This window comes from Pan troglodytes, chromosome 1 (genome assembly GCF_028858775.2).
Source record: "Pan troglodytes isolate AG18354 chromosome 1, NHGRI_mPanTro3-v2.0_pri, whole genome shotgun sequence".
In the NCBI taxonomy this organism is placed as follows: Eukaryota; Metazoa; Chordata; class Mammalia; order Primates; family Hominidae; genus Pan; species Pan troglodytes.
The window spans coordinates 126,602,212-126,627,245 of record NC_072398.2 but is presented as its reverse complement, the minus strand read 5'-3'; positions in this window follow the sequence as shown (position 1 = coordinate 126,627,245).

Sequence of the window (25,034 nt, the reverse complement as noted above, 5' to 3'; positions counted from 1 at the left end):
ATTAATTAGGATTATCTTAGGTCATTATTTTGTACACCAAAATTGACTAAATGAAAGCTAATTATATTTGAAAGAGTATATGCATTAGGGATTCAGAAAGCTCTGGGCCATCTTTTCATTACTGGCTGTGTGATCTTAGACCAGTTCCTTGGCCTTTCTGAGTGTACTTTTCCTCATTTAAAAAAAGAATAATGAATGGAATAATTAGGAATATAATTGACTACCTGAGATAATAGAAGAAGAATTTTTGAAAAACTTATGTTTAAAAAATAGTAGCTTAATGATGAATAAAACTACTCATTTTACTTGGGGACAACATCAACATAAAATCAGCTTCTGTTCAAGATATACATTCAAATTAACATTATTGGAGAAAATACTTTTAATGCTTTAGTTTATCAGATGTAATTTTCTCCCAAATTCAAGTCTGGAAATAAATTTCAATTATTTATGGATTCTTACTAGTACTTATTTATTGAGATAATTTTTTGTTAAAATATAAAGAAATATTTTTAAGCATTCTCAATTTAAAAACTAAAGTCCAAGAAAGATTTAAGTGTAGCTGGCTGCAACTGGGTCAGAATTTACCTTATATCTCTTTGGCTCAATGTGGTATCTTTTTTCTTTTTCCTTCTATGTACACTTTTACTCTGTATTGCTTATATATGGCCCATTACAGCTGTCCAAAAATAGTATATTTAACCCTAAATTGACAAATTCATTCGGTCTTAAAAATTTTATTGTCCAAGATAGTTACAGACTTTATCAACTTCTTTGTGACGTCAACTGAACAGGTGTTATTTTATGCTCACCTAATAAAAGACAAAGTAGGACAAAGGCAATGAGTGTAAGTGACTAATGTTGCACATCTATTAAATGCAAAGAAATCAGTCCAGTATCCCACCTCTCCATTATCCCACCTTGCTCCTAATGGTGGTGGTGGTTCATTAGTGGTGATGGTAATTCCAAATATAGGAATCACGGCTGGGCACGGTGGCTCACACTCATAATCCCAGCATTTTGGGAGGCCAAGGCAGACGAATTACCTGAGGTCAGGAGTTCATGACCAGCCTGGCCAACATGGTAAAATCCGGTCTCTACTAAAAATATAAAAATTAGCTGGGCGTGGTGGTGTGTGCCTGTAATCCAGGCTACTCGGAAGGCTGAGGCAGGAGAATCTCTTGAACCCGGGAGGCAGAGGTTGCAGTGAGCCTAGATCATGACACTGCACTCCAGCCTGGGCAACAGAGCAAGACTCCATCTCAAATACATATATGAATCAGTCCAGTATCAGTTTCCTCTCCATTATCTCACCTTGCTCATAATAGTGGTGGTTATAAGAAATAATAGACAAAAGTTTTTTGAGGCTGTGCGGTGGCTCACGCCTGTAATCCCAGCACTTTGGTAGGCCGAGGGGGTGCGGATCATGAGGTCAGGAGATCGAGACCATTGTGGCTAACACGGTGAAACCCCGTCTCTACTAAAAGTACAAAAAAAAAAATTAGCCGGACATGGTGGTGGGAGTCTGTAGTCCCAGCTACTTGGGCAGCTGAGGCAGGAGAATGGCGTGAACCCGGGAGGCGGAGCTTGCAGTGAGCCGAGATCGCGCCACTGCACTCCAGCATGGGCGACAGAGCCAGACTCCTTCTAAAAAACAAAACAAAACAAAACAAACAGCAACAAAAAAAGTTTTTTTATTCTACAAAAGCATTTTAGCACTCTATCATAATGAAATACATGAAATATGTTGGCTACATGACTAAATCTGAAAATTTTATTTTTAAATGACTTTTGCTACATATAACTTGCATGAGAGCTATAGATTTTGTTTTTTATTTCCATTTTATTTGGAAACAAACTTTTTTTTTTAGCTACTATATTCTTTTACACTATGGTAAGTTTTAAATGAGTGGAAATTGCTGTTCCACTTATTTAAACCACAAGAACACTTGACTTCTTATCACTCAAAAAAGGAAAAATAGAAAATGCCACTTGATTTTAATAGAAGGGTATTGAACTTTTATGTACTGTCTATATACATATGGCCTAGTATTTTAGGGAAAAAATCATATGAAAATTAGCTATTAAACTAAAAATGGTTAGTAAGATATAGGCAACTTTGTAGATTTTTTTAGTTTTCAAGCTCTTTTATTAATATTTATTCAGTATTACTTTTCTTAAGTTGTTTTAAAATATAGGGAAATATATAAAAAATTATTTTCTTTTAAAATAAACTGTTGTCACTTGAATAAACAATTCTCAATCAATTCTAATCCCCCATTCTTTCACATTATTTAGAAAATAAAGTTGTTTTTACTTCAACCCATGCTTTTATATTCATAAAATATTATCTTCAAAATAAGCTTGCAATGTAAGACATGTAAAGAATGATATTATATGTACAAATAAATGCTAATTATTTGCTAATATCATTAACAAAATTCAAAAATTTTGACCATGCGCATTCACCAGCCAACTACCTTAGAGGCAAGCTCTGCCCCTCTTCTGTGTTTCAACAAAAAGTCCCAGTGCAAAGCACCATATTATGAATCTTAGCTAGTTAGTTAGATATATACAGATAACTATTGGTAGTAACAAATATTCGTAATAAATAGTAATAGCAACAAATCTCCAAGGATTGTAATCGTCCATGCTTATAAAATGTGTTGTTAAGGTAACAATACTAATAATGAAAGTTATGCATGTTCCTTTTTAAAACTTTTACATTAAAAATAGCAGATCCCTTCTGAACCAGCTCACCATTTATCTATGACTGTCATCTGTTTGTGTGATCTGTTCTTTCAATGAGACAGAAGTTTTGGAGAATTGTGAAACCAATCATAATTAAATATTTTTATGGCAATTTCTTCCAGTTTTAAAATAGAATCTATTCCTGATTCATTTTTAAAAGGCTAAAATTGTACTACGTTTACTTTTAGAACACCTGATTTCTCATGTGGACTTGTAAAACTGTCTCAGTAACAGTCTTAGTCTGTCTTTACCTTCTCTTCCACTTTTCATCTGCAGAGTTTTACCTCGGTTGGTAGTGATTATTGAAACTATCTACCCCTTCTGGCTCCCTGTCTTATAACTAATTTTAAATCTGTCTCTATGTTTATTCCTATTGAACAAGCAATCTAAATATCAAAGGTGTCCTACAGATGTTCATTCATCCATTATACCATCAACGAATATAAGAAATTGAGCTGATGTTAGACATACACAAAACAGATAACAAAGTCTTGTCCTCCAGTTGCTTTCTGTACAATATATGGGAGAGACACAGATACAGAATATGGCATAAGGCACACTGTAATAAGTACCACAATAGATTCATCTCTACATTTTACCATGATCAAGAACATAATGTTTTGCTACAAATAGGTAGTACATAAAACTTCTTTATTAGGGGCACGAACTCTCAAATACAGATTCATGCATATCTGTGTTTGAATTCTTGTTTTTATATTTGCTAGCTGTTTTACTGTGAGTATATTATTAAATTTATGAGTTTGTTTTCTCAACTATAATGTCTACACCCCTAAATCTTCTGTGAAGATTAAATGAGACAATTTATATACTGATTTTTGCACAATGCTTTTGCCTCTTAATTTCTTAATACATGTGCATATTATCATTATCACTATTAATCTTATTATTACCAATTAGGGAGATTGCTGATAATTTTATATTGGTCTTAAATTTATTTAAGACGAGAACATTCTCTTTATTTAGGAAAATACAAGAATACCAAACCAGTATAAAAAATTGGATAGTTAGAAATGATATACATTTCTCTAAATATGTGGTTTTATGTTTGTTCTTAATTTGAGTACAGGATATCGAATATGAGATTGAAGAAAAGAATAATTGGGACTACAGTTGGAAGAAAATGCTATAGAAAGAGTAAAACAAGTCTACGCAAGTTTTATAAGTATTGGAATGCTAAGACTAGATATATACTACAAGAATATTAATCTGGTAGTTGTATGACACTGTTTCACAAACAGGGGAGGAATATTGGCATCTCTCTGCCACAATGTTATTACCGATGTTGTCTAGAAATGTCAATGTATGGTAGTAATAATAAATAGACTAACTTTTGGTTGGTTGTGTTATTATTTTTTAACGCCACAGGTAGTAGTTTCCTGAAATGCCAAGAGAATGGCATATAGTTCCCTCTGTCCTTTGTAATACTCTAGTATGAAGAGTTGGTAGGAGATTGGCTGTTATTAAAATTTATTCCTATAAATACAGAAAACAGAAAATAAATAAGAAAATTACACAAGAGAATTTTCAAAGTTAGACTGATAAAAGCATGACTGATGAATTTCTTCTAGGATTCAAAAATCTCACAGGGAAAAGTAAATAATAATTAGAATACATTTCTCTAATGCACACTGCTGTTGAATATATACAAGAAAAAGCAAACAATTCTGAATTCAGTAAAGATATTTAAATGGGTCATGGTTTTAAACTGCCTTGCAAATGCATGCAACATAAGGGATTCATAATAATTTAGACCATCTTATATTATCTGATAATGTTAGCAAGGTAGAACCATATTTTCCCCTTTCTGTTTCTCTTACATAAATCCCTAAATATCAGTGTCAAAGTAACTGCTTAATATTTTACTGATTATAAATAAAAACTAAGAGTAAATAATGCCAGAATTTTGAAATCAATTTTATATTTTTTTCTTACCTCCTGTACCTTTATACAATTATTTCTATTTGTTTTTCTTTGAGATGCAAGGCACTTACAGTACCAAAACATTCTAAAAATAAATTACTCATTGCATTCGAAATTTATCAGAGGTAAATATTACTGAGAAAAAGGAAAGAAAAGTAATTATTTTCTATTATCATCTTGTTTGTATCTCAGTGCCTAAATACAGTTTTTAATTCACACACTCAATGCCAATTTCAGCTATATTACTCAAGTCTTTGTATCTGGAATGATAAATTAATTCTGTTAAAACCGTTATTTTTAAAAACAGTTATTCTCAATATAAATTATAAAAAACATATATGTATTTAAATATGACATACCATGATAGGAGTAAAATATAATAGAAAGTGTTGTGAACTTTTTAAAATATAGTATAGGGAATATTCATGAAATCTTAGATTCCTTACTTTCTAAATTTAGTGTTATCTCAATTATATTTGTGTTTTTATAAACATTGCCCTAAGCTTTAAAAAAGGACTTATTGACAGAAACTATTATTACATGTCACAATGAGCTTTTTTTCAGAGCAATAATTTTATTTTTAAATTTTTATTATATGACTTCCTTAGTTGAAGAAACACTAAACATGGGGAAAATTTTTATTTAAATGCTGTGAATATAATAATGAGCAAGAGATCTAAATTCTTAAAGCCTCATTTGTCCCTCTACAAAATATTTATAAAATTCTTGGTAGAGAGCATTATTGAGAGTAAAATTTAAAATATACATAAACTCATTTTAAATGGTAAAAGGGATATATATATTAGTGACACTATCTTGATCAAATTGTAATTAGATAAATTATCTATGAACATTTTCTAAAATTTTGATGAAATCAGAAAAAAAACCTTAAAGAGTTAAGCAAGCATGAGCAAGATAAACAAAGGCAGAGGCATTATATTACTTGACCTAGAAATCTACCACAAAGTTATGGTAATCTAAACAGCATGATACTGGCATAAAAACACAACATTCACACATAAACCAATAGAACAGAATCAAGAGCCCATAAATAAATCTTCACATTTACTATCAATTGTTTTTCAACAAAGAAGCCAAAATTACACCATGAGGAAAGCACAGTTTCTTCAATAAATGGTGGTAGGAAAACTGGATATCCACATGCAAAAGAATGCAATTATGCCCTCATCTCACATAATATATAAAAATCAACTAAAAATGGATCAAGTCTCAAATGGACGACCCAAATTTGTAGAAAGACAAGATAAAAACATAGGGGGAAAGCTCTATGATATTGGTCTTGGCAAATAATTTTAAATATGGTCCCAAAAGCACATTCAGCAAAAGCAGAAGTAGACAAGCGGGATTACATCAAACAAAAACGCTTCTGCACAGCAAAGAAAACAATCAACAGAGTGAAAATGCAATCTATAGAATTCGAGAAAATATTTGCAAATTATACATTTGATAAGAGGTTAATTTTCAAAATATATAAGAAAATTATACAACTCAATAGTAAGAAAATGAATTACCTGATTTTAAAAGGAAGAAAAGGACCAAACAGACATTTCTAAAAAGGAGTAATACAAGTAAATAACAGGTATCTGAAAGTATGATCAAGATCACTAAGTATCAGGGAAATAAAAATTAAAGCCACAATGAGTTATCATCTTCCACATGTTAAAATGGCTGTTATCAAAAAAGATGAGACAGCATATGTTGGAGATGATGTGGAGAGAAGGAAACCCTTATACACTATTGGTGGTAATGTAAATTAGTACTGCCAATATAGAAAACAGTATGGAGGTTCCTCAAAATATTGAATATGAAACTATCATATGATCCAGCAATTCCACTTCTGTGTATACACTGAAAGGACGTAAGATGAGTATGTTGAAGAGATATCTGCACTTCCGTGTTCATTGCAGCATTATTCATAATATCCAAGACATGGGATTCAAACTGTATCATCATTGGGTCAATTAATAAAGAAAATGTGATACATATGCACAGTGGAATAATAGCCTTAAAATATAAGGAAATCCTGTCATTAACCACAAGAAGCCTAAACCTGGAGGGCATTGCGCTAAATGAAATAAAGCAGACATAGAAAATATTGCATAATCTCACTTATGAGTGAAATTTCAAAAAGTAGAAGCAATGGAAATAGGGTAGAATGGTGATTAATATATATATGAGGCAATACATATGTTAAATAGCTTGATTTACCCATTCAACAATGTATACATATATGAAAACCCCATGTTGTACACCAAAAATGTATACAACTTTTACTTGTCAGTTAAAATAATTTTTTAAAAGTCATTGGAATGAAAATAATAGGATGTTATTATACAAATATTACAATAAAATAATATTAACTTTGGTTACTCATAACAGGCATTTGAACAGAGAGCAGTGGAATATTATATGATGAGAAAACAGTTGATCTTAATTTTTATGTGTGCAACATTAAGGAACCTCTTCTTTTTAAATTATGTTTTTACATTTAAAAATATGCTAGTAATAGCAAAGAATTGGAAATAAAAATCTTGTCTTCAAGTTCAAATTCTGGTTCTATATTGTCAGCTAGTATATCCAGAGTAAATAACTTATCTGAACACTGGCTTCCTAATTAATGAATAAGAAAGTAGGCCTACATTTTGATGAAACAAGCATACGTTCTTATATCAAGTTGTAATTATTCCTTTGTGTGATATTATTCATGAGGCAAATCTACTGTATCAGGGGTAGTATTTTATTGGTTTTTTTCAGTAGGAACCAAACAAGATAAGACCATGGATTCAGAAAAATATGTATAAGTCAGTCAGAGAGATAGAACAAGAATTGGGGGTTGGTTACAGATATATAATAATAATCATAATCATAATTTGTATGAACAAATAGGTTTATTTTATTAAAACAAGAATGAAATAAAGTAAGAACAGATGCAGGACAAAAATCTCAAAAAAGACCAGAAGTCACATGTCATTCCCAGTTACCTTTGAAGAAGGATAACTTCCCACATCTATGAAAACTAGAGTAAACAGTAATAACTGGCAAGATTGACTGGTTCATTCTTTGAAAGGATGTTCATAGTACCAAGAAAAGAGACTTTGAGAGATTGATTTGGGGTTGTACATAAGATTAATTTTATTAGGTCTCCATGCTCTGAAACAACTTGTCTAATGCAAAATCCCCAGACCTCCCACTAACATGTCCAAAGATGACATAAACTACATGTTTGTGCGTTCCAGTTGCCACCAAGCTCTATGAGTGACTTTTACCATGTGAATATAAATCGATGAAATACATTTCCTAGGATAGTGGCTGGAAATTAGATTTGAATTCTTTTTTAAAACATAATTGAAAGTTCTGGGACACATGTACAGAACGTGCAGGTTTGTTACATAGGTAATCATGTGCCATGGTGGTTTCCTGCACCTATCAACCCATCAGCTGGATTTGAATTCTTTGAAATAGCAGTGATCTGATAGCTAGATTATGAGAAAATTTAAACCTACTCAAACCTATAGGTCAAGGCAGTAGAAGTCAACAATTGAAAAATGCTTCTACGTCTCAGCTCATTACTTACACATTACAGTCAACACTGGTTATAAGAAATATGGAGAGTATTTCTGGTTTCTTTATGTCCAATAGAAAATCCAGTATAGTATTTTCTTAGAAATGAAAAGAAAGTAATCCAAAAATAAATAATAAGGGGATAAAAGCCAACACACTTTTGGAAAAGACAACTGATAGTATATTACCTTCTCAATATAAATTAATAATTATGATGAGTATTAATCCATATTTTATGATACATTTTTACTATCTTCTGTTCTATATGAAGTATTTTATAATTAAAATAAAAAGAGTGTTACCATAGAAAGCATAGACAGGTAAATGGTACAGAACAGTTCAGATTCAGGTATACACAATAATAACCTAGTATTGGGAAAAGGTTGTGTAATAATCACTAATGAAAGAGAACATTATTCAATACTTGACACTAGCAAAATCAGACACTTAAGATATATATACACACATATATAATTTTCTTTTTAAGTGTCCATATGTACATATGTATATAATTATACATAAATATATGTAGTTTTACATGTATATATACACATATTTATACAATTATGTATAAATATATATAATTTTATATGTACATATGGACACAAGATAAAGTATATATAATTATATACAATTTATATATGTGTGTATATACATGTATATGCAATTTGATTCTCACTTCACCTCCAGACAATTTCTAAAGAAAACTTAAACTTTCTATGATAGAGCTATTTTATTTTAAATACAAATGCATGCACACACAATAACACAACAAACTTTATCTTATAATACTGAAATACATATACAAACAATAAATAATTAGTTAAATATTCATTTCAGAAGTTACAGAAGAAATTAGAATCTTTATATCTAAGTATCTCACAAACATATCATAAAACTAAACTCAATAAAACGGGCAATGCAATGCACACAAAATCATAGAGGAATGACAAGTGACTGAGAAATATATTAATACATTTAATCCAACTGTGAATAAAATAATAAAAACAGCAAGCATAATTTTCAAATGAACTTAAGTATTACTATACTCAACTTTGGCATTCTGTGTTGGATTGGTACCCTCATATTCCTCTGTGAAAATGTAATTTTTAACAGAAGAATATGGCGAATATTATTGTACTGATTTTTATTGAAAATAGTTTTATTTTTCAATTCTAATTCTACCTTGGGAAACACAAACTAACAGATAATTCAACAAAGGTTTATGTACAAGGAGTGGCTAGAATTGAGGATATGTGACTGAATCCTTAATATTTTGGGGAATTGCAGCAATCTTCCACTTTCTAAAACTGATTTAAAAAGTTTTGATTTAATTATAAAACAATTTATTTTATGCAACAATGTTTCCATTGGAAATTTGATTACACCACAGTAAAAAGGAAACACTGTTCTAGAATGCAGAGTGTTAAGATAGGGCAAATACATCTTTCATGCCTGATAATGTAAATTGTTTTGGCTAAAGAAACACGTCAAGGAAAACATGTTGACTGTGAAAAATGGTCTTCAGTATTTAATGAAAAGCGGAAAAAAAAATAAAGAAAACAAAACCTCTCACTGAGCCTAAAACACTGGAGTAGGTATTGGGCTTTAGGAAGTTTAGATATAATCAAAAAGAACATATTAAAAACAAAACAAGCTAACAAAAAATAGCAAAGACAGGAAAAATATCAATGATATTTGGTGAGAAATACCATGTAAAAGATTACTGTATGCACTGTGGAAACAGTTACGTCTAGATGTGGCTTATATTTTATTTATGCTTTGTCACGTTTTCTGTTATACTCAAATCTTAAATCGTCATTAAAATTTTTTTTATCCCTTAAAACTTTAATTATATTTGGAAGATTGAGAAGGGCCTATGTGTCAAATGGGACAAAAGTGTATAGAAATGGGTGGCATTAGCCTAGGGTCTGATGGAAATACAACACACAAGGGACAGTTTTTCTGAAGCGCAGAGGAGTATCCTGCAGGAATGTTTAATGTTGAGCAAAGAACTAAATAACAAATAAACCAAGACAAGATAAACTTCTTGAACCTGTAATCATTTCTTAATGAGAAAAAAGACCTCAGGAAAAGAAGTGATAGAATAGAAGCCTTCTCATCATAAGTTACTATGGAGTCAGTTATTACTGCATTTGGTTATTAAGGGAGTGGGTGCCCTTTCTTGATAAAATACAGTATATTATGGCAGCTTGAAACTTCTGATGTCACAACTAGAAAAAAGAAAGACAGATTAGTTACAAAAAATATATTATGAAAGGCATCAGGGAGCATTGCATAAACAATGGGAAACATGATCAAAACTTCTGGAGGGGGAAGAACTGTTTTGATGTAAACTGATAATGTATAGCTGGTTGGTTTTCTGTTTGTTTGTTTTTGTTTGTTTTCGTAATGGATATTTTCCAGTTCTTTCAAAAGAACATTTTCCGAGTTCAGGGCCTATTTGGAAGACAGAGGAGCTAGGCCAAAAGCTTTGAAAAGCTACACACAGTAATTTCATCTACAACACAGTGTCAATTGGAAACAAAGATCTGTCAAGGCAGAGGCCTTCCCCAAAACATGGCATGCTCCATCGTAAGGCATTTGTCAAAATTTGCAGCTGCGTAAGATCACTGGTTGGGGTAGAATTAAATCTCCCATAATCTAAGCAATGAGCTCAGAGCACAAACCCCAGAACCAAGGAATAAATTAGAAAGAATGAAACTTCAAATCAGCCCTGATGCAGCTCTGTCCTTTTTAGGGTTGGGAATTTTGCCTCCATACCACCTTAATACAAAATAAAACATACATTTTATGCAGCTGGCATACAATTAAACAATTATTATACATACAAGAGGGCAGACTATGTGACCAGTAACCAAGGGAAAAAATGACAAAATAAGTTTTTTGCTTGTTTGTTTGTTTGTTTTTCTTGAAACGGAGTTTCATTCTTGTTGCCCAGGCTGGAGTGCAGTGGCACAATCTCGGTTCACTGCAACCTCCACCTCCTAGGTTCAAGCAATTCTCCTGCTTCAGCCTCCCGAGTAGCTGGGATTACAGGTGTGCGCCACCATGCCCGGCTAATTTTGTATTTTTAGTAGAGACAGGGCTTCTCCATGTTGGTCAGTCTGGTCTCAAATTCCTGACCTCAGGTGATTCGCCCGCCTCGGCCTCCCAAAGTCGTGGGATTACAGGCACGAGTCACCATGCTCAGACCAAAATAAGTAATTTTAGTAATTTTAGAGACTGTGTCTGGAGTTACCACACAAAGACTTTAAAATTACTATGACACATATGTTCCAGAAAACTTTAAAAAGTGACAAAATAGAAGAAACTATTAGAATGTTCACTTTTGAAATAATCAATAATCATGCTAGAAATTGAAGACCTTAAAAAATAAACATTGTATTTGAAACTCTGCAGCCAATGGATTTGTTTCACAGCATGGTGGCCAAAGAAGCAGCTAAGATTAGTTACATGAAAGGCAGAGTGAGTAAAAAAAAAAAAAAAAAATCCTGGGAAACTACAGAAAAAAATAATTTTAAAAATAGACTTGTGTGAGATAAATGTGAGACAAACATAATATGTGTACTTTTCACTGTTTATATTTAAATAAAAACATTTTTAAAATTAATTTTTTTCTGGATGGTTTTACATCTTCATTATTTCTATATTCTTTGAGGTTATTTTATCTTTTTATAAGAAAATCCCACTGGCTTTTCACCTAATTGAATTAAGTCTATAAATTAATTCATAGAGGATGGTCATTTTTACAATTCCCATCCTGGCACTTGTTATATTATACAATTTATTCATTAAAATAATTCCTAGTTAACTTTTTATTATTCTGCTTCTGGAGAGAGTCCTTACTAAGTTTAATTTCAAATGTATTTTAATAAGTCCTCTGACTATCTGAATATAATATCATATATTGTTTTTCTCAAACGGTTTTCTTGATAGAGAAGATAATTTATTGCAACTTACTTATTTTTTGTTTCTTATTACTCTACCCTGGGTACAATTTTCAGGTAATGTACATCTTAATAATCTACATATTTTATTTTTAAAATTTATTTTTTATTTATTTTGCTTTCCAAATTTAGGTTCAGGGGATGCATGTGTAGGTTTGTTACATGGGTAAATTGCCTGTCACAGGGGTTTGGTATACATATGATTTTATCATCCCATTAATAAGCACAGTACCTGACAGGTAATTTTTTTATGCTCACCCTCCTCCCACTCTCTGCCCTCAAGTAGGCCCTTGTGTCTATTGCTTTATTTTTTGTGCTTCATGTGTATTCAGTGTTTAGCTCCCACTTGTGAGAACATGAGGTATTTAGTTTTCTGTTCCTGCATTAATTTGCTTACTATAATGGTCTCCAGCTGCATCCATGTTGCTGTAACAGACACGATTATGTTCTTTTGTATTCTATAGTGTATATGTGCCATACTTATTTTTTTTTTTAGACGGAGTCTCACTCTTTCGCCCAGGCCGGAGTGCAGTGGCGCTATCTCGGCTCACTGCAAGCTCCGCCTCCTGGGTTCACGCCATTCTCCTGCCTCAGCCTCCGGAGTAGCTGTGACTACAGGCGCCCGCCACCTCGCCTGGCTAATTTTTTGTATTTTCAGTAGAGACGGGTTTTCACCGTGTTAGCCAGGATGGTGTCGATCTCCTGACCTCATGATGCGCCCGCCTCGGCCTCCCAAAGTGCTGGGATTACAAGCGTGAGCCACCGCGCCCGGCCTGTACCATACCTTCTTTATCCAGTCCATCGTTAATGGGTATCTAGGTTGACTCCATGTCTTTGCTATTGTGAATAGTGCTGCAATGAATACAGTACCACAATGAACATATGAAGGCGTGTGTCTTTATGGTAGAACAATTTATATTTTTAATATTTATATCTTATTTTTTTGAACTATTTAAAAATCATATGCGATTTAAAACATAGTTGTGTTACCTAGTATCTTTGAGTTACCCCCAGTTTACAAGGAGTATTACTATTGTAGTCTCTTCCCAAGAGCGTGTTCATAGTATATATTATGAGGCTCTCCACAAACACAGTGAATAACTGTCATCTAATACACATTTAGTAAGTAGTTTAAACAGATTAATAGACAAAATTGTTCCCTAATTGTATATTTTTTGCTTTTACTATTTTACATCTCCTTTTGCTAAGCTTAAATAACTTTATCTTCTTTTTTTTCAACATACTATTTTTGTCCCAGGTTCGACACTATATTATGTAAATATCGCACATCAGCACATATGGAATTTCACTGTCCAAGGCTTTGGAAACATTAACATTCTGAAGCTAATATGTGATTACTTCCTCCTGTTTTATTTGATGAATGTGAGGTCATAAAATTCATTAAGTCAATTTATATTTTGAAACAATATGTCTACATCTCAAGTCTTCTATATATAAGTTCTCTACACTGTGAAAGTTTTAACAATATTAATATGTTGCGAAACTAGAAAAATCTCACTCAGCTATATGTGAATCTAAATACAGAGGTAGACCATATGAATCACAATGATAATTTCACTCTAAGTTAATGTATCTTTTAATTGGTTCTCATATATAATTTCCACATAGAGACATCTGATTTTTGTGTCAAATAACTGTATGACAATGATGTTTACACATGCTACAACAAGTAACATACTGTTAGGTATCCTTTATTCTACAACAATCCTTAGGTGTTTTCTTATTCAGTGTACTGTGAAATGAATTAACCCAGTTTTTATTTTCCAGCCAGAACAAATAATTGATAAAGACCCCAAAAATCAGCTCTGGCATGAGGTACTATGAGGTGAAACAAAAATAAAACCAAGGATAAGTATGTACAGGTATGCTTACATTAAGAGAAAACAAAAGTAATATTCATAGGAAACACCTATTGCATTTGTCAGGCCCTCTTTAAAATGCATCCCCCCACACAAACACACTTAATTGATTTAATCTTGTGGTATAGGTGCTATTACCACCCATATGTTGGAAACGATGAAACTGAAGCAAAAAAAATTAAGGCACTTTATCAAGGTAACAGTATTTTGAATAATGTCACATGGTAGTAATAGAGGTAGGGCTATGATTTAAACCCAGTAACATCACTAGTAGTAGTAGAAGTATAGCTATGATTTAAACCCAGGAAGTCTGTTTCCATGATCCATAATTTTAAACAGCATGTTATATTTTTCTGTATTACTCATAAGTAGAAACAGAGACTGCTTAGACATCATGAGCTATCTCTCTAGTTCATGATGTTTATAAAACACATAACACAGCATCTAGCATAAACACTCAACTAGTTCCTCTTTTACCTTTATCTTGTCCTACTGTATGCAAAAATAGTATCTGCTTTCTGTGCGGAGAGACTCAAGTTTATAGTACCAGGTACTCTGGATAGTCAAACAGAAATTTTAGTAGAAATATCAAACTGAAAAATATGATCTTTGTTTGTATTAACCTGTTCTTCCACTGCTAATACCCGAGACTGGGTAATTTATATAAAAAAAAGATGTTTTACAGACTCACAGTTCCATGTGGCTGGGGAGGACTTACAATCATGGTGGAAGGTGAAGGAGGAGCAAAGGCACGTCTTACATGACCTCAGGCAAGAGAGCTTGTGCAGGGGAACTGCTTTTTTGTAAAACCATCAGTTCTTGGAATAGGAACAGCTCCGGTCTACAGCTCCCAGCGTGAGCGACGCAGAAGACGGGTGATTTCTGCATTTCCATCTGAGGTACCGGGTTTATCTCACTAGCGGGTGCCAGACAGTGGGCGCAGGCCAGTGGGTGCGCGCACCGTGCGGGAGCCGACGCAGGGCGAGGCATTGCCTCACCTGGGAAGCGCAAAGGGTCAGGGAGTTCCCTTTCCGAGTCAAAGAAAGGGGTGACGGATGCACCTGGAAAATCAGGTCACTCCCACCCAAATATTGCACTTTTCAGACCGGCTTAAAAAACGGCAAATCACGAGATTATATCCCACACCTGGCTTGGAGGGTCCTACGTCCACGGAGTCTCGCTGATCGCTAGCACAGCAGTCTGAGATCAAACTGCAAGGCCGCAGCGAGGCTGGGGGAGGGGCGCCCGCCATTGCCCAGGCTTGCTTAGGTAAACAAAGCAGCCAGGAAGCTCGAACTGGGTGGAGCCCACCACAGCTCAAGGAGGCCTGCCTGCCTCTGTAGGCTCCACCTCTGGGGGCAGGGCACAAACAAACAAAAAGACAGCAGTAACCTCTGTAGACTTAAGTGTCCCTGTCTGACAGCTTTGAAGAGAGCAGTGGTTCTCCCAGCATGCAGCTGGAGATCTGAGAACCGGCAGACTGCCCCCTCAAGTGGGTCCCTGACCCCTGACCCCTGACCCCCGAGCAGCCTAACTGGGAGGCACCCCCCAGCAGGGGCACACTGACACCTCACAAGGCAGGGTATTCCAACAGACCTGCAGCTGAGGGTCCAGTCTGTTAGAAGGAAAGCTAACAAACAGAAAGGACATCCACACTGAAAACCCATCTGTACATCACCATCATCAAAGACCAAAAGTAGATAAAACCACAAAGATGGGGAGAAAACAGAACAGAAAAACTGGAAACTCTAAAACGCAGAGTGCCTCTCCTCCTCCAAAGGAACGCAGCTCCTCACCAGCAACGGAACAAAGCTGGATGGAGAATGAGGTTGATGAGCTGAGAGAAGAAGGCTTGAGACGATCAAATTACTCTGAGCTACGGGAGGACATTCAAACCAAAGGCAAAGAAGTTGAAAACTTTGAAAAAAATTTAGAAGAATGTATAACCAGAATAACCAATACAGAGAAGTGCTTAAAGGAGCTGATGGAGCTGAAAACCAAGGCTCGAGAACTACGTGAAGAATGCAGAAGCCTCAGGAGCCGATGCGATCAACTGGAAGAAAGGGTATCAGCGATGGAAGATGAAGTGAATGAAATGAAGCGAGAAGGGAAGTTTAGAGAAAAAAGAATAAAAAGAAATGAGCAAAGCCTCCAAGAAATATGGGACTATGTGAAAAGACCAAATCTACGTCTGATTGGTGTACCTGAAAGTGATGGGGAGAATGGAACCAAGTTGGAAAACACTCTGCAGGATATTATCCAGGAGAACTTCCCCAATCTAGCAAGGCAGGCCAACGTTCAGATTCAGGAAATACAGAGAACGCCACAAAGATACTCCTCGAGGAGAGCAACCCCAAGACACGTAATTGTCAGATTCACCAAAGTTGAAATGAAGGAAAAAATGTTAAGGGCAGCCAGAGAGAAAGGTCGGGTTACCCACAAAGGGAAGCCCATCAGACTAACAGCGGATCTCTCGGCAGAAACCCTACAAGTCAGAAGAGAGTGGGGGCCAATATTCAACATTCTTAAAGAAAAGAATTTTCAACCCAGAATTTCATATCCAGCCAAACTAAGCTTCATAAGTGAAGGAGAAATAAAATACTTCACAGACAAGCAAATGCTGAGAGATTTTGTCACCACCAGGCCTGCCCTAAAAGAGCTCCTGAAGGAAGCGCTAAACATGGAAAGGAACAACCAGTACCAGCCACTGCAAAATCATGCCAAAATGTAAAGACCATTGAGACTAGGAAGAAACTGCAGCAACTAACGAGCAAAATCACCAGCTAACATCATAATGACAGGATCAAATTCACACATAACAGTATTAACTTTAAACGTAAATGGACTAAATTCTCCAATTAAAAGACACAGACTGGCAAATTGGATAAAGAGTCAAGACCCATCAGTGTGCTGTATTCAGGAAACCCATCTCACGTGCAGAGACACACATAGGCTCAAGATAAAAGGATGGAGGAAGATCTACCAAGCCAATGGAAAACAAAAAAAGGCAGGGGTTGCAATCCTAGTCTCTGATAAAACAGACTTTAAACCAACAAAGATCAAAAAAGACAAAGAAGGCCATTACATAATGGTAAAGGGATCAATTCAACAAGAAGAGCTAACTATCCTAAATATATGTGCACCCAATTCAGGAGCACCCAGATTCATAAAGCAAGTCCTGAGTGACCTACAAAGAGACTTAGACTCCCACACATTAATAATGGGAGACTTTAACACCCCACTGTCAACATTAGACAGATCAACGAGACAGAAAGTCAACAAGGATACCCAGGAATTGAACTCAGCTCTGCACCAAGTGGACCTAATAGACATCTACAGAACTCTCCACCCCAAATCAACAGAATATACATTTTTTTCAGCACCACACCACACCTATTCCAAAATTGACCACATAGTTGAAAGTAAAGCTCTCCTCAGCAAATGCAAAAGAACAGAAATTATAACAAACTATCTCTCAGACCACAGTGCAATCAAACTAGAACTCAGGATTAAGAATCTCACTCAAAACCGCTCAACTACATGGAAACTGAACAACCTGCTCCTGAATGACTACTGGGTACATAACGAAATGAAGGCAGAAATAAAGATGTTCTTTGAAACCAATGAGAACAAAGACACAACATACCAGAATCTCTGGGACGCATTCAAAGCAGTGTGTAGAGGGAAATTTATAGCACTAAATGCCCACAAGAGAAAGCAGGAAAGATCCAAAATTGACACCCTAACATCACAATTAAAAGAACTAGAAAAGCAAGAGCAAACACATTCAAAAGCTAGCAGAAGGCAAGAAATAATTAAAATCAGAGCAGAACTGAAGGAAATAGAGACACAAAAAACCCTTCAAAAAATCAATGAATCCAGGAGCTGGTTTTTTGAAAGGATCAACAAAATTGATAGACCACTAGCAAGACTAATAAAGAAAAAAAGAGAGAAGAATCAAATAGACACAATAAAAAATGATAAAGGGGATATCACCACCGATCCCACAGAAATACAAACTACCATCAGAGAATACTACAAACAACTCTACGCAAATAAACTAGAAAATCTAGAAGAAATGGATAAATTCCTGGACACATACACTCTCCCAAGACTAAACCAGGAAGAAGTTGAATCTCTGAATAGACCAATAACAGGAGCTGAAATTGTGGCAATAATCAATAGTTTACCAACCAAAAAGAGTCCAGGACCAGATGGATTCACAGCTGAATTCTACCAGAGGTACAAGGAGGAACTGGTACCATTCCTTCTGAAACTATTCCAATCAATAGAAAAAGAGGGAATCCTCCCTAACTCATTTTATGAGGCCAACATCATTCTGATACCAAAGCCGGGCAGAGGCAAAACCAAAAAAGAGAATTTTAGACCAATATCCTCGATGAACATTGATGCAAAAATCCTCAATAAAATACTGGCAAAATGAATCCAGCAGCACATCAAAAAGCTTATCCACCATGATCAAGTGGGCTTCATCCCTGGGATGCAAGGCTGGTTCAATATACGCAAATCAATAAATGTAATCCAGCATATAAACAGAGCCAAAGACAAAAACCACATGATTATCTCAATAGATGCAGAAAAGGCCTTTGACAAAATTCAACAACCCTTCATGCTAAAAACTCTCAATAAATTAGGTATTGATGGGACGTATTTCAAAATAATAAGAGCTATCTATGACAAACCCACAGCCAATATCATACTGAATGGCCAAAAACTGGAAGCATTCCCTTTGAAAACCGGCACAAGACAGGGATGCCCTCTCTCACCACTCCTATTCAACATAGTGTTGGAAGTTCTGGCCAGGGCAATTAGGCAGGAGAAGGAAATAAAGGGTATTAAATTAGGAAAAGAGGAAGTCAAATTGTCCCTGTTTGCAGATGACATGATTGTATATCTAGAAAACCCCATTGTCTCAGCCCAAAATCTCCTTAAGCTGATAAGCAACTTCAGCAAAGTCTCAGGATACAAAATCAATGTACAAAAATCACAAGCATTCTTATACACCAACAACAGACAAAAAGAGAGCCAAATCATGAGTGAACTCCCATTCACAATTGCTTCAAAGAGAATAAAATACCTAGGAATCCAACTTACAAGGGATGTGAAGGACCTCTTCAAGGAGAACTACAAACCACTGCTCAAGGAAATAAAAGAGGATACAAACAAATGGAAGAACATTCCATGCTCATGGGTAGGAAGAATCAATATCGTGAAAATGGCCATACTGCCCAAGGTAATTTACAGATTCAATGCCATCCCCATCAAGCTACCAATGACTTTCTTCACAGAATTGGAAAAAACTACTTTAAAGTTCATATGGAACCAAAAAAGAGCCCGCATTGCCAAGGCAATCCTAAGCCAAAAGAACAAAGCTGGAGGCATCACACTACCTGATTTCAAACTATACTACAAGGCTACAGTAACCAAAACAGCATGGTACTGGTACCAAAACAGAGAAATAGATCAATGGAACAGAACAGAGCCCTCAGAAATAACGCCGCATATCTACAACTATCTGATCTTTGACAAACCTGAGAAAAACAAGCAATGGGGAAAGGATTCCCTATTTAATAAATGGTGCTGGGAAAACTGGCTAGCCATATGTAGAAAGCTGAAACTGGATCCCTTCCTTGCCCCTTATACAAAAATCAATTCAAGATGGATTAAAGATTTAAACATTAGACCTCAAACCATAAAAACCCTAGAAGAAAACCTAGGCATTACCATTCAGGACATAGGCATGGGCAAGGACTTCATGTCTAAAACACCAAAAGCAATGGCAACAAAAGCCAAAATTGACAAATGGGATCTAATTAAACTAAAGAGCTTCTGCACAGCAAAAGAAACTACCATCAGAGTGAACAGGCAACCTACAAAATGGGAGAAAATTTTTGCAACCTACTCATCTGACAAAGGGCTAATATCCAGAATCTACAATGAACTCCAACAAATTTACAAGAAAAAAACAAACAACCCCATCAAAAAGTGGGCGAAGGACATGAACAGACACTTCTCAAAAGAAGACATTTATGCAGCCAAAAAACACATGAAAAAATGCTCATTATCACTGGCCATCAGAGAAATGCAAATCAAAACCACGATGAGATACCATCTCACACCAGTCAGAATGGCAATCATTAAAAAGTCAGGAAACAACAGGTGCTGGAGAGGATGTGGAGAAATAGGAACACTTTTACACTGTTGGTGGGACTGTAAACTAGTTCAACCATTGTGGAAGTCAGTGTGGCGATTCCTCAGGGATCTAGAACTAGAAATACCATTTGACCCAGCCATCCCATTACTGGGTATATACCCAAATGACTATAAATCATGCTGCTACAAAGACACATGCACACGTATGTTTATTGCAGCATTATTCACAATAGCAAAGACTTGGAAGCAACCCAAATGTCCAACAATGATAGACTGGATTAAGAAAATGTGGCACATATACACCACGGAATACTATGCAGCCGTAAAAAATGATGAGTTCATGTCCTTTGTAGGGACATGGATGAAATTGGAAATCATCATTCTCAGTAAACTATCGCAAGAACAAAAAACCAAACACCGCATATTCTCACTCATAGGTGGGAATTGAACAATGAGATCACATGGACACAAGAAGGGGAATATCACACTCTGGGGACTGTTGTGGGGTGGGGGGAGGAGGGAGGGATAGCATTGGGAGATATACCTAATGCTAGATGACGAGTTAGTGGGTGCAGCGCACCAGCATGGCACATGTATACATATGTAACTAACCTGCACAATGTGCACATGTACCCTAAAACTTAAAGTATAATAATAATAAAAAAAAAACCCATCAGTTCTTGTGAGACTTATTTGCTATCATGAGAACAACACAGGAAAAACCACCCCCATGATTAAATTTCCTCCCACCAGGTCCCTCTCATGACTCCTGGGAATTATGGGAACTGCAATTCGAGATTAAAGTGGGAACACAGCCAAACCATATAACTGTTTTTAACTATAGTGTAATAACATATAAAAGGATAATCACAGCTATTTGCCTGGAAATATTCAGGTTTGCAACTCTTCCTATTATGATTATTAACAGCATGCATTTCTTGCTCAAAAAGTATTCTAACTTGGAGGATATATTTTATTGTAGTCTTACAGATAAACTGTATACACAGTGCTATAGACTGAATTGTTCCACTCACCCTAATTCATATGCTGAATCCCTAACTTCAAATATAATAATGTTTGGAAATGGGGTCTTTGGTAGGTAATCAGGTTTAGATGAGAATGGGGGATTTAGGATGAGATTAGTGGCCTTATAAGAAGAGGCATCAGAGGTATTGCTCTTGCCCTCTCTCTGCCTTGTGAGCACACAAGAAGAAAATAGCCATCTTACAAGCCCTCATCCAAACCTCACCATGCTGGCATCGTGATCTTGAATAGCCTCTAGAACTGTGAGAAAATAAATGTCTGTTATTCAAGCCACTCTATGGTATCTTGTTATGGCAGCCTGACCTGACTAATGCACACAGCATCAAAATACTATTATAAGAAAGTATATTAACTGTTAACAAATTACATGCTAATTAAATTATATGCATATAAAAGCTCACTTGCTTTATTTAACCAACTAGAAAAAAACATGTTTGGCCCTAAGTTATTCTTAGTAAACTTTGATTTAACTATAAATTCAAAATTTTAGTTCTAATAGTGGCATAATATAAATGTATATTACAGTAATTTTTTTAACATTGAATTTTGATCTATCAAAGCAAAATTCTTTACTACATTAAAATTGGTAATTAAAGTCTAATTTCAAAACATTTTAAAGATAATTCCTGAATAATTTATCAGTGATTATTTAATGAACAAAATAAAAAGATTGAACCACAGTTTTGTATTAGTATATATTTTAATTTTTATTACATATCATCCTCAACTTTTTCAATCTTGGAAAATATTTGTTCACAGTTGAAGAGGGCAGGAAATATCTGTTTATGGTGAAGTGAAAACTAATTGACATCACTAAATCAATAAATACACTGAATTCCACACTAAATATTATTCCATACTCAAAATTCTTTGCAATCTTGATTTAGCAGGGGTTTGATTGTCTGTATTGTGACGATTTGAGTCTATTGAATATTCAGTGGGTTCCATTTGTATTGCTATGGGTACAACTCTAGCTTCAGCTTGTTACAGTTACTGTATTTTATTTAGTCACATATTCTTCATTCATTATTTACCTTAATGCACCCTAATATATTGAATGTACAACAATACAGACCTAGATATAGACTTTTTTCTTATACAACATAATGATTAAGAAAAAGTATTATAAATGAAAAACAAACATAAGTTTATAGGTTATCAAATTCTGATAAAAATTTTATTTCCTCCAAAACAGAGGAAAGTTTTATAAATCATAATTTAGATTGTTTGAATGTGTCCGAATCTATTTATTTCAAATAAATGACTACTTTGCTTCCTGAATATTCTAAAAGTAGTTGTGAAGCAACCTTATACTTTGATTAATAATGTCAATCACGTTTAAAGTACATGAGGGATTCATTTTCTTTTCCTTCATTAATAAATATGAGAGTAAAATTGTCTCATAAATCTTTTAGATGATATAGTTAGTGATAATATGCCTGGATATAATTTCACCTTGGTAGTTCTGCCACTTATGCTATTATTTAATTAAAATATTTGAGAACATATAACATATTTTTATATGTTACATATATCTTTATATGCATATAATATATAAATTTATATATTTTTCTCTAATATCTTAATTATGGCATAAGTGGCAGAACTTAAAAAACTATGTATTAGATATTAGCTATTATATATACACACATATGTGTGTATGTGTTTGTAAACAAACAATTGACCCTTGAACTACATGGGCCTACTAACACATAATTTTTTTTAAAAATAAATAATTGGAATATTTTTCAAGGTTTGCAATAATTTGAAAACCACTTTCAGAGAAATGATGTAGCCTATAAATATTGAAAATAATGATTAAAAAGTTTGGTATGTTGTGTATGCATAAAAAATTTTAGTATATGTAGACACTAGTCAATGTTATTCACTAATCAAAATGTATATAAACCTATTTAAAATTTATCAAAATGTATTCACACAAATATTTACAGGTCTTATATGGCCCATTCACAATCAAAACAAATATAAAGAAATTTAATGAGGATGGATTAAATCATAACAGCATAAAATTAATTGTAATACATACTATACTACAATATTAATTTCATAGCCACCTCCTGTTGCTATTGCAGTGAGCTCAAGTGTTGAGACTATCCACTTAAAATGCCAAGTCATGCTAATTATTATCACATAAGCAATTCTTCTCTCCAGTAAATTGCATATTGCAGTAAAAAAGGATTTTTCACCATTCTCATGTTTTCATAACATTTCATGCAATACTGTGAGTCTTGAATAATACCATCAGACCCATAGGAACTGTCACTGGTGATGCTAGAAGTGGGTCCAGGAAGCAAGAAAAGTCACAACATCACAATAAAAGTTGAACTGCTTGATAGGTACTGTAGATTGAGGTCTGTATCTGCAGTTGGGCAATATTTCATGATAAATGAATCCAGCACAAGGACCATTGTAAAAAAATGAAAGAAAATTTGTGAAGCCATTGCTGCAGCTACAGCTGCATGCATCAAAACCTTGCACTTTTTGCTAAGTACCTTTTTAACTTATATTAAATATGCACCTTTACGTGGGTGCATGATTCCTATAAGAAAGGCATACTTATAGATGATAATAAGACAAAAAAAGCAAAATTATTGGCTGGGAGCGGTGGCTCACGCCTGTAATCCCAGCACTTTGGGAGGCCGAGGCAGGCAGATCAAGTGGTCAGGAGATCGAGACCATCCTGGCTAACACGGTGAAACCCCGCCTCTACTAAAAATACAAAAAAATTAGCCAGGCGTGGTGGCGTGTGCCCGTAGTCCCAGCTACTCGGGAGGCTGAGGCAGGAGAATGGCGTGAACCTGGGAGGCGGAGCTTGCAGTGAGCCGAGATCGCGTCACTGCACTCCAGCCTGGGCGACAGAGACACTGTCTCAAAAAAAAAAAAAAAAAAAAAAAGCAAAATTATTACATGACAACTTAAAGCAAGAGGAAGGTGAAGGATCTGATTGGTGAATTTAATGCCAGCAAAGAATGGTTCGATAATTTTGGAAAGAAGTTTGACCTAAAAAAAGGTCAAGATAAAAAGAGAAGCAGCTGGAGAGAGAAAAAAAAGAAAAGCAGATGAGTTCCTAGACGCCACATAAAAAAGCATTGAGAAGAAAGTGTAACTAATAACTGCCTAACTAAGTTTTAATGCAGACAGAAGAACATTTTTCTGTAAAATAACGCCACCGAAGACACTTATTAGTAAGGAAGAAAAGCAAGCAATAAAATTTAAGGCAGGAAAGCACATGCTAACTCTACTGTTTCCTGCAAATACAAACAGGTTTATGATCAGAACTGACTTTATCTATAAAGTGGCTAACCCTGGAGCCTTGAAGGAAAATGAAAAACACCAGCCACCAATCTTTTGGTTGTACCCCAAGAAGTCCTGAACAATGAGAACTGTTTTTCTAAGTTGTTTCAATTGATGCTTAGTCCTTGAAGTCAGAAATTACCTTGTCAGTAAGGAATTGACTTTTAAATTCTTTTGCTATTAGACAATGCCCCTGGCATCCCAGGATCCCATGATTTTAACACCAAAACATCAAAGTGGTTTCCTTGCACCCAAACACAAGGTCTCAAAATCAGCCTGTAGATAAGGGGCTCATAAGAATGTTTACGGCATATTATTCACAGTATTCTATGGAAAGGATTGTCAATATTATGAAAGAAAACTCCAATAGAGAACA